The sequence below is a fragment of the Salmo salar genome, chromosome 25, assembly GCF_965601325.2.
Source record: "Salmo salar chromosome 25, fSalSal1, whole genome shotgun sequence".
NCBI lineage: Eukaryota > Metazoa > Chordata > Actinopteri > Salmoniformes > Salmonidae > Salmo > Salmo salar.
The window spans coordinates 29,565,923-29,577,166 of record NC_138315.1 but is presented as its reverse complement, the minus strand read 5'-3'; positions in this window follow the sequence as shown (position 1 = coordinate 29,577,166).

The following is an 11,244-nucleotide window of genomic DNA, read 5'->3' as shown; positions in this document are numbered from 1 at the left end:
GGTTTTGTTGAATATTTGATTGTAAGTTAAAAGGATTGCTTCACAAGAGGCTATTAAACTTCAGTAGTTCAAAGCAAGGCAAGTGATAGTAATGAATATTGAAAAGTCTAGTAACTAGGCTATTGTATTGAATTGAGCCAAGACATAAATGTATTAAAGCTGAAATGTCAGAATGCGCTGTTGGCTAGACTCACAGGCATTTAAGTATACACTGCTCAAAAAAATAAAGGGAACACTTAAACAACACAATGTAACTCCAAGTCAATCACACTTCTGTGAAATCAAACTGTCCACTTAGGAAGCAACACTGATTGACAATAAATTTCACATGCTGTTGTGAAAATGGAATAGACAACAGGTGGAAATTATAGGCAATTAGCAAGACACCCCCAATTAAGGAGTGGTTCTGCAGGTGGGGACCACAGACCACTTCTCAGTTCCTATGCTTCCTGGCTGATGTTTTGGTCACTTTAGAATGCTGGCGGTGCTTTCACTCTAGTGGTAGCATGAGACGGAGTCTAAAACCCACACAAGTGGCTCAGGTAGTGCAGCTCATCCAGGATGGCACATCAATGCGAGCTGTGGCAAGAAGGTTTGCTGTGTCTGTCAGCGTAGTGTCCAGAGCATGGAGGCGCTACCAGGAGACAGGCCAGTACATCAGGAGACGTGGAGGAGGCCGTAGGAGGGCAACAACCCAGCAGCAGGACCGCTACCTCTGCCTTTGTGCAAGGAGGAGCAGGAGAAGCACTGCCAGAGCCCTGCAAAATGACCTCCAGTAGGCCACAAATGTGCATGTGTCTGCTCAAACGGTCAGAAACAGACTCCATGAGGGTGGTATGAGGGCCCGACGTCCACAGGTGGGGGTTGTGCTTACAGCCCAACACCGTGCAGGACGTTTGGCATTTGCCAGAGAACACCAAGATTGGCAAATTCGCCACTGGCACCCTGTGCTCTTCACAGATGAAAGCAGGTTCACACTGAGCACGTGACAGACGTGACAGAGTCTGGAGACGCCGTGGAGAACGGTCTGCTGCCTGCAACATCCTCCAGCATGACCGGTTTGGCGGTGGGTCAGTCATGGTGTGGAGTGGCATTTCTTTGGGGGGTCGCACAGCCCTCCATGTGCTCGCCAGAGGTAGCCTGACTGCCATTAGGTACCGAGATGAGATCCTCAGACCCTTTGTGAGACCATATGCTGGTGCGGTTGGCCCTGGGTTCCTCCTAATGCAAGACAATGCTAGACCTCATGTGGCTGGAGTGTGTCAGCAGTTCCTGCAAGAGGAAGGCATTGATGCTATGGACTGGCCCGCCCGTTCCCCAGACCTGAATCCAATTGAGCACATCTGGGACATCATGTCTCGCTCCATCCACCAATGCCACGTTGCACCACAGACTGTCCAGGAGTTGGCGGATGCTTTAGTCCAGGTCTGGAAGGAGATCCCTCAGGAGACCATCTGCCACCTCATCAGGAGCATGCCCAGGCGTTGTCGGGAGGTCATACAGGCACTTGGAGGCCACACACACTACTGAGCCTCATTTTGACTTGTTGTAAGGACATTACATCAAAGTTGGATCAGCCTGTAGTGTGGTTTTCCACTTTAATTTTGAGTGTGACTCCAAATCCAGACCTCCATGGGTTGATAAATTGGATTTCCGTTTTTTATTTTTGTGTGATTTTGTTGTCAGCACATTCAACTATGTAAAGAAAAAAGTATTTAATAAGATTATTTCTTTCATTCAGATCTAGGATTTGTTGTTTAAGCGTTCCCTTTATTTTTTTGAGCAGTATATATTATGTGTATTGAACATGGATATTTATATTCAGCTTTCCTATCCTAACCTATCCTCAACTCTAATCCATCTGTTGCACCTGGCATTGACCTCGGTGCTGGAGGAAGGTCTTCTCTAGAACTATTCTACATGACAAAGAAGTGTGTCTGTGAAGGACACCAAACTATATATTCTGTGAAGGATGACAAACACTTCTCTGGTTTTGATGCTGATGATTCCCTTGGTTTGATCAATCAAGGGGGACATCTAGTGGCACAGATTTGGTATTGCATGCACGTTGATATTTCTATAGGTAGCCGAGCAACTGCCCCTGTAGTTTTATAAGCAGTTGAGCACCCACAGCTGCGCATTTGATACCAACATAGTCTTATATTAGCTCATATGCCTGTAACTATGGTAAATGAGGGAAGTAGAGTTGTAAAGTAGTGTTTAGTTTTTGGAATTTGAATCAAACGCGTTATTGTGGTTCAGAATGAAGTAAGAAATGGTGATGTGGCAGACTGTATGACTCTCAATGATCCGAATAGCACTGGCTGTTATTTTACTGTATGGTTTGACCTTCTCAACCAGTGGTCACCAACCATTCCTAGTCGATCACCAAACATTTCTGTAAAAAACCTGGATTCAGCAGCACTAGCTATGGGAAGGCGAAGTTTTCCGATTTTGAACCATTTCATGTGTCTGAATTAGTGATGGGTCGTTCGGGAACATGTCGGCTCTAAGAGCCGGCTCTTGTAGGTGAACGTTGGGAGCCGGCTCTTGTAGGTTAACGTTGGGAGCCGGCTCTTGTAGGTGAACGTTGGGAGCCGGCTCTTGTAGGTGAACGTTGGGAGCCGGCTATTGTAGGTGAACGTTGGGAGCCGGCTCTTGTAGGTGAACGTTGGGAGCCGGCTCTTGTAGGTGAACGTTGGGAGCCGGCTCTTGTTGGTGAACGTTGGGAGCCGGCTCTTGTAGGTGAACGTTGGGAGCCGGCTCTTGTAGGTGAACGTTGGGAGCCGGCTCTTGTTGGTGAACGTTGGGAGCCGGCTCGCATATCAGAAGAGCAGAATCTATTTATAAAAATATAAACAAGATTTAAATTAATAGAATTAAGTAATTCAAAGAATGAAAAAATAAATAAAATAATATAGCCCTAAATGCTCATGTGCACACATTCGTTCTGACTGTCTGCTCAGACTAACAGCCAAACCTGTTGTTCCCGTCAATCAGACATGCAGTGTCAACCAATGAACCAAAGATGCGTGAGGGAGGGCCAAGCCAACTCACTCACTTTCACACACATAGCAGCCGAGGCGAGAGAGGAAGGACAGCTGTGAAAACAACAGCTGGAAAATGAGGGAAAGTAGAGTAGCATTTTGATGCATTTTAATAATGTAGACAATGTTAGAGCACAGTGTAGAATTTGCCAAAACAAAATCTCATATAGAGCCGGTTCTATGCACAACCTACACCGGCATATGCGAACTGTGCACCCAACTGTGAAGCTAGCTGTAGCGGAGCTTCGAGAATATAGCGGGTCTGCTTGTGATAGTGGTGGAGCCAGGTATCCACTCAGTCAAGTAGGCCTACTCCGCGACCCACAGCAACGCAGTCTTCTATGGACCAGTCTATGTCTGTAGCAAAATAAGGCCAAATTGATATTGCATTGGCTAAAATGATTGCCACCGATTTCCAGCCATTTTTGATCGTGGAGGACAGAGGTTTTAGAAATTATAGCAATAGTCTAAATCCAAGGTACACTATTCCAAGCAGGAAAACCCTTTCAAAATCACTTATTCCACAACTGTACGAGAGCGCACAGGCTTCAGTGTGAGAAGAGTCCAAAAAGCATTTGCAGTTTGCCTTACCACAGACTGCTGGACATCAAGGGTAACCACTTCTTACATGTCGGTTACATGTCACTTCATTGAAGATTTTCGATGTCTAGCTGTCTTCTGGACTGCTTTGAGTTCAGCGACAGACACACCTCAAAGAACTTGGCAGAGGAACTGTTGAGAGTGGCCAAAGAATGGCAAGTAGATGTAAAAGTGGTCTGTTGTGTTAGCGGCAATGCAGCTAACATAACCAAAGCCATGAACATTTTAAAATGGATCCATCATCCATGTCTTGCCCACAGAATCAACCTGATTGTATGAGATGCTCTGAAGGCGATGAAGCCCGCTGTGGACAAAGTGAAAACAGCTGTGGAATACTTCCACAGGAGCACAGTAGGTGCTGAAAAACTAAAGTCTACCCAACGCCAGATGGGGATGCCTGAGCTGAGGCCTAAACAAGACTGCACTACAAGGTGGAATTCAACATTTTATATGTTGAAGCGGTTTCTTGAGTCAAAGGATGCCGTCATCTTTACCCTGGTCATTGTCAATGCACCTGTTGATGTGTCACGTCCTGATCCTAGTAAGATGTCAGTTTCTATAGTAGTGTAGGTCAGGGCGTGACAGGGGGTGTTTTGGGTTGTTCTATGTTTTCTATTTCTATGTTTAAGTTCTAGTTTTTCTATTTCTATGTTGGGATTGTTTGGGTTGATCTCTAATTGGAGGCAGCTGATCCTCGTTGCCTCTGATTAGAGATCATATTTAAGTAGGGGTTTTTCTTCCTGAGTTTTGTGGGTAGTTGTTTTCTGTTTAGTGTATGTCACCTGACGGAACTGTTTTCGGTCGTTTTGTTGTTTTGTTAAAGTATATTCATTAAAAGTAAATATGAGCACTATACACGCTGCGCCTTGGTCCCCTTTATACGACCCGCGTTACATGATGCTCTGACCAAAGAGGAATGGGAGGTGGTGGAGAAGGTGTGCAGAGTCCTGAAACTTTTTGAGCAGGTCACTGTCGAGATCAGCGGAGAGAGGTACAGTAAGCAGTTATTACTTCATCATTATTTAATCCAGTATTATATATGTATATGAGCAGTAGATGAGAATGTAGTATCAGTAGACAAAACATGAACCTGTTCTCTCTTTTCAGCTATGTGATAGCCTCAAAAATGATACTCCTGTGTAATGGTCTGCAGCAAATCACAGCCAGCCGCCAGAGAGAAGCAAATGTAACCCCAGGACATGTGACAGAGTTGATGGACACCCTATGTTAATCAATGGACAGAAAGTTCCACAGAATGGAATATAATCACGTGCTATCAGCAACCTCTGCGCTTGACCCCAGGTTTAAGAAGTTAGCCTTCAGTGATGCCAGAGTGATTGATGAGGCTCTTCAAAGAATAACCTCAGCAGCAGGGAGGGACAGCCCCAGCAGTCAGCTGGCTCAGGCACCAGGGCAACAGGAAGAAGAGGGATCAGATGAAGCACCAGCAGTAGTGCCACAAACGTCTGCTGTTTGCATGCTGTTTGACGAGAGAGCAACTGGGAATGCAACACGAAGTAATCCCTCAGCAGATGCTATAATGGAGGTCCGATCCTATTTGGAGGAGCCCCTCTGAGCTGGTGGAAGAATAAGGCCTCTGTCTACCCATGGCTTACTAAAGTCATGACAGGGAGACTCTGCATAGTGGCCACATCCGTTCCATCTGAGAGGGTCTTCTCGAAAACAGAACAAATAATTACTGAGAGAAGAAACCGCATCAGCCCCTCGAAAGTGAGGCAGCTTGCAATTCTGAATGCAAATCTCTCATAAAAGCAAAATATGGTCAGCATTGCTGTGTGCTGCTGGTTATAACATGGCAATAAAGAAGAGAGAGAAAAGAGGGACCAGTTTAATGTTTTAAGTGGGATGCTACAGTTTTGCACATTGTTATTTATTTTTCTTTGATATGGTGTAATATTTTATTATGTTGTTCAGATTGTATTGGTTTTGAATGGTTATATTTATATGCACTTTGTTTATGTACATTAAAAAGTTATACTATAAATGAAAATGTTTAATAGCATTTTTTTTCATAACAAACCAATGCATGTTTAAGTACATTCTGGTTAAGGTAGAGTATGATTTCATGTAATAATTTAATTAGAATTGTTTTAACACCAATCATAGTCAAACTATCGCAAACTGTTTGACTTGAAAAAATACAAAACATATTTTTTTTAAAGAGCCGTTTGGGAGCCAAAAGAGACGGCTCTTTTTGATGAGCTGAGCCGAGCGAGCCGGCTTGCTGAAAAGAGCCGGAATGCCCATCACTAGTCTGAATGTAGAATTCCACCTACACGGCAGGCCCAGGGAGCAAATCAAGTGCATCTATTGTCTACCGCTGGCCAATCAGGTAGCTCAGATCACCGTGTCTGCACAGTTTCCTCGCGCCACAGACTTTAAAAAGAAGCGTCCAACGCACAGCAAAGTTGATAAAGTGGGAATTCAAAACTTTTAAAACCGTGACTAGAGAGAGACTCAATGAATACAGCATAGAGCTGCTGGTTTTATTAGTAAGTTCATGTTTAAGTTGTTATTCCACACTGTCAACACTTTGTTCAACAGTTTTATAAGCAATAAAATGTGCATGTTTCGATAAACTTGCTTTGTTATTATTTGTGGCTTGTCTTTTTTAATATTGAGGAATATTTCACTTTCTCTCGTCATAGGAGTAACAACATGAATTGGTGCATGAGGTGGAAATAATTAATTGTGAGTCAGTGGCGACCTAGTCATTCAGGGCAGGTGATTTAGCATGCATGTTTTGCATGTTATTTTGGCATTCATTCGTGTCAGATATCCTTTTGCAAACAATGTAAAAACGAATTTATTGAGTGAATAAAGCCGCATACAAACATGGTCTCTGTCTTGCTTTCTTGAGTAAGGAAACTCCAAAATGCAGGTGTTTCAGCCTGCTTTCTGTGGTGGAGGGGCAGCTAGCGGAAAATACAGAGCGTAGGCGTTGGTAATCTTCTCTAGTTGCGGCGTGATTGGCTCAGTGTTCTGTCACTCATGGGGACACTACATCACTGCAGAATCTACAGGGAGAGCTAGGCAGTTCAAGCCCCCTTGGGTCCTGTCATAGATTTACATTATAAGAGTCCATCCAAGAAGGCTCAAGGTCATTGGCCACAGATAAAATGACATCAAATCACGTTATATCTACAGTAGCTTTGATTGGACTGATCATGTCAACATCATACTTTCAAAATCTTAGCTAGCAGTCATCATGAATCAAGTCTACAATCTACTGGCACTCTTCATATGAAGAGAAATTATAGATAAAACGTATCGGTGCTCATTGGCCGTTGGACATAAACATTACACTACAAGTCGGAAATCACAAATTCAACAATGAGTGGTTTGGAAAGAATCAGTGGCTAACTGAAAGCGTTGCAAAGCATTCATTATTTTGATTCCCTACCTGCTATTCAGTGGAGAGGGTGTGTGGTCCAAGTCTGGGTTTAAGGATTTAAAACGTCTGTCTGAAAGGGTTTCTTTTCCAAGCTTAAAAGGATAAACATTCAAACGCAACACCATGGGCTACAAAAGGTTGAACACATTTGCCATGCTGTCCATCCAGCATGACTTCTGCTGCATTCAAAACAACTGGAAACTCAGAACTGGGAAATCTCAGACCTCTGTGAGTTCAAGACAACTGGGAACTCGTAAAAAATTTGCTCCGACTGGGAAAATACGTTTTGAACAGTTATCCAACTTGTAATTATAAGTTGGGAACTCTGGCCTCTTTCTAGAGCTCCGACCAAAAGATCAGTGACGTCATGATTTAACCTTTTTTTTCAGAGTTCCTAGTTGTCTTGAAAGCACCATCAATTCTGAGAATGACAGACTTTGATGACAATATTTGCCCACAAGAAGGACTGTTGCGCCACCTTCCTATTCAAGTGAACACAGCTCAACAACGGTGAGTCCAACAATGTCTTGTATGCTGCTGCATAAATGATGTAATATGCTAAGTAGATATGTATTGCCTACTGTAGCTAAGAAAGTAATACTAAGTGTATGTTGTGTAGTAAGCTGTTAGTAGCCCATGTGTCACACCCTAATAATTTGGTCCCTTTCCCCCTCAGAACTTAGCCTACTGTTCTGACTTGGTGGTGCACATGTAGCCTATAGCCTGTTTTAGAGAAATGTCATCATCAAATATTGTGTGCTTATATGCCCCCTTTATTTATCCTACGGTTCTGACTTGGTGTACAGGGAGAATACTGAAAGAACAGCCCATGTTCTGAATTCTGTCACTGTACATTTCAAAAGGGCTGAACAAATAGTTATATTGACTACGTCCATCTTAGCTCGCTCATTAATGTCTTAATTGAAATTCCGAATTGCCTCTTATCTGCTCATCAATCCCTTATGCCATAGTTTGTACATCTCAATTGTTACAGGCCTATTGCTTATATATGTCTATCTCATTAGTATCTTCTTCTTCATTTTAGGCAATGTTGGAATGATTTCATTGTTTCGCTTGCTTTGCGTATTATAATTGGCTCATGTGCTTTTCTTGACGAGGAGGAGATACTATATATTGTTGTTGGGTCTGTAACCATGTTTGCCAGTTACAGTCTCTTCCCTTTCAAATATTTGTTTTCAACAAAAAGTTCAGTAATAGACCCGTGTAATTCCAGTTGATATTGCAATGGTTGTTTTGTTTGCGCAAGGCGGTCAGTGCGTCTGTATATTGTCTATAAATGTGGATCCTTGTGATTGTATTTTTCTTCCTTTTTAGACCACATAGGTCTAATAAAATACTTCAAATGGTAGGCTAACCTATTCTCGCTCTCTCTCTTTCTCTCTCTCTCTCTCTCTCTCTCTCTCTCGCTCTGTGTGTGGTGACTTAAAGATGAGCAAATTTAAGTCCTCAACATCTTGCTGAATTCATCTGAACTTACATCTATCTGAATTTCTGTCTGTGTCCATTTTGAAAGAGCTGAACGAATAGGCCTACCTCATTGCAGCTCGTTTGCTTGCACTTGCTTATACTTACAGCTAAGTGTTAAATGATATAAGAATAAACGTTTACTGAACCTAAACGTAATAATGGCTGTGTATGGTTCTAAAGTCAAAACTAATTTTGGCATTCGTTATTATTGAATGAGAATGAGGTTCTTATCCACAAGGAGTCAGTAGTAACTACATTTGCCATATCAGCTATGGTTTTTAAATAGGCAGTAAATGAGGCTGAATGAACTGTTTCGCTGCCAGACAAGGCTCCGCTGATAGCCAGGTGTAGCAGTGGTAAGGATTCACTCCATGGTGCTGAAAGGAAAGCTCTGCTGTTGGGACAGCTTTATATAGGCCCTAACAGTTTGTGGGCACCGTTTGTCACCGTTGTAGTGCAATTAATGTACTGTTTAGTGTTGTGTTGTGTAGTGGCTTTGCTGGCATGCATCTAAAAAATAAATTTGAGTTTGCCCCATCAAGGTTTACATGCTAAAATCGCCACTGGTGCGAGTTAAATTTTGCCATCTGCTGGAAGATTGTGTCCCCTTTTCTCAGCAGAGGGAGGGAGAGAGAAGGGACGGTGAGTTGGGTGAGAGGCAGCCTCACTGCTGCTCCCTCCCTCCCCTCAGACTGGCCATCAGATGCAGGCCATCAGTCCAGTAAAAAAAAGCACTGCCTCACAAGTAATCAAATTATCTATTGACAATGTGATTATTCATAGTCACTTCAACTATACATTCATGTACATACTACCTCAATTGGCCCGACCAACCAGTGCTCCCGCACATTGGCTAACCGGGCTATCTGCATTGTGTCCCACCCACCACCCGCCAACCCCTCTTTCACGCTACTGCTACTCTCTGTTTATCATATTTGCATAGTCACTTTAACCATATCTACATGTACATACTACCTCAATCAGCCTGACTAACTGGTGCCTGTATATAGCCTCGCTACTGTTATAGCCTTGCTACTGTATATAGCCTCGCTACAGTTATTTTTCATTGTATTTTTACTGTTGTTTTTGTCTTTACTTACCTATTGTTCACCTAATACCTTTTTTTGCACAGTTGGTTAGAGCCTGTAAGTAAGCATTTCACTGTAAGGTCTACACCTGTTGTATTCGGCGCACGTGACCAATACACTTTTTGATTTGATTTGATTTGATTTGATATACCTAACATGTTTAAATATCATTTCAAAATGAACAACATTGACAGGGCAATTCAAGCGTAGCCAATACGCAGTGAGAATGTATTGGGCCTATAGCCTACTGCACAAACATTGCTACAGAACTGTTTTTAATTGGTTAATGTTGCATAGGCTCTTTTTTAAGTCATGTTTAAAAAAAATCTGAGTGGTAGATCTCGGCATGCATTTTGACTCAAAAAGTGATCTTGAATCCGAAAAAGTTGGTGACCACTGTTCTGGAGTGTCATAATAAACGTTCATCCATCCTCACGCTCTTACACGTTACGCAACACTGACATTAATGAATGGCTTATTTCCTGACATGAAAAAACTGTACATTTTGCAGAAATAGCCTGTTGTTGAGTTCAGAGTGACTATATTATGCAGGCCATAGTCTACTTTGTGCCTTTACCTGAATGTAGCTACGGAGAGACAAGCTTGAGGATGTATCAGTAAGTCGGCTACCTGTGTACATCAGAGGAAGATAACATAGACAATTGTATCTGTTGTTCACAAAACTAACTATGTCCCTTTAACTGAACGTTCTATAACGTTTCACCATCCTGAACAGTCCCATGCTATAGATCACTGAGATAAGTTAGCGTTGACTTCCACCACACACCAGATTAACTGATAGGTGATTGATGTCAATAGGAATGTAAAGGTTATGGAGCACCATTTGTCTCTAAGGTATGATCTATTTCTCCCTCAGGCTGTCCCGTGGTGTTCCATGAGATTAAATGTACCTGACTGACAGAGGATCACATATATTCTACATTATACATACTACCTCTTTATGTGAACGTTCTATAAAACTGATCCCTCCTAACCCCCAACCACCAGGTTCTGCCTGCTTGCCCTGCTGCTGCTCCTGGCCACAGGAAGGGATGTAACAGTGTCAGAGGAGGACAGGAAGCCCAACTTTGTCCTGATAATGGCGGAAGATCTCGGCATTGGGGACATTGGTTGTTATGGAAATGACATCATCATGTAACAACGGCAACCAGGCAATCTGCAGTTGTCCCAAAAACACCTGCAGTCTGCATTTGTAACACTTGCTTCCTCTTCCTCTTTTAGCCCATGAGCCAGGCCCCCAAATTTGTGTCGTTGGGCTCACTTGGGGTGACAATATCTCATAGTGGCCTATGTCCCCATAGTTGTAAAACGTGTGATAGCAGTGCAGCAATTGGAGCGAGGGGCATCATGTACCCCCAAAATCTGAGTGGGCACAAAATACTTGAGGATGGCTGGGGGGGTGTTCTGGATGGGTGCTCGGCCCGCTGTCCGGAAGTTTGAGAATTTAGCATTTTTCAAACTGCTGAAATAGCATTTTCCTGCAATCTAGAGACATAATCTTATTGTTAATTCTATGTAAAAAAAAAATGTTTTTATATTTTTCTGCGTATCTTACCTGTTGAGCTGTCTGTATCCTCATGACTGG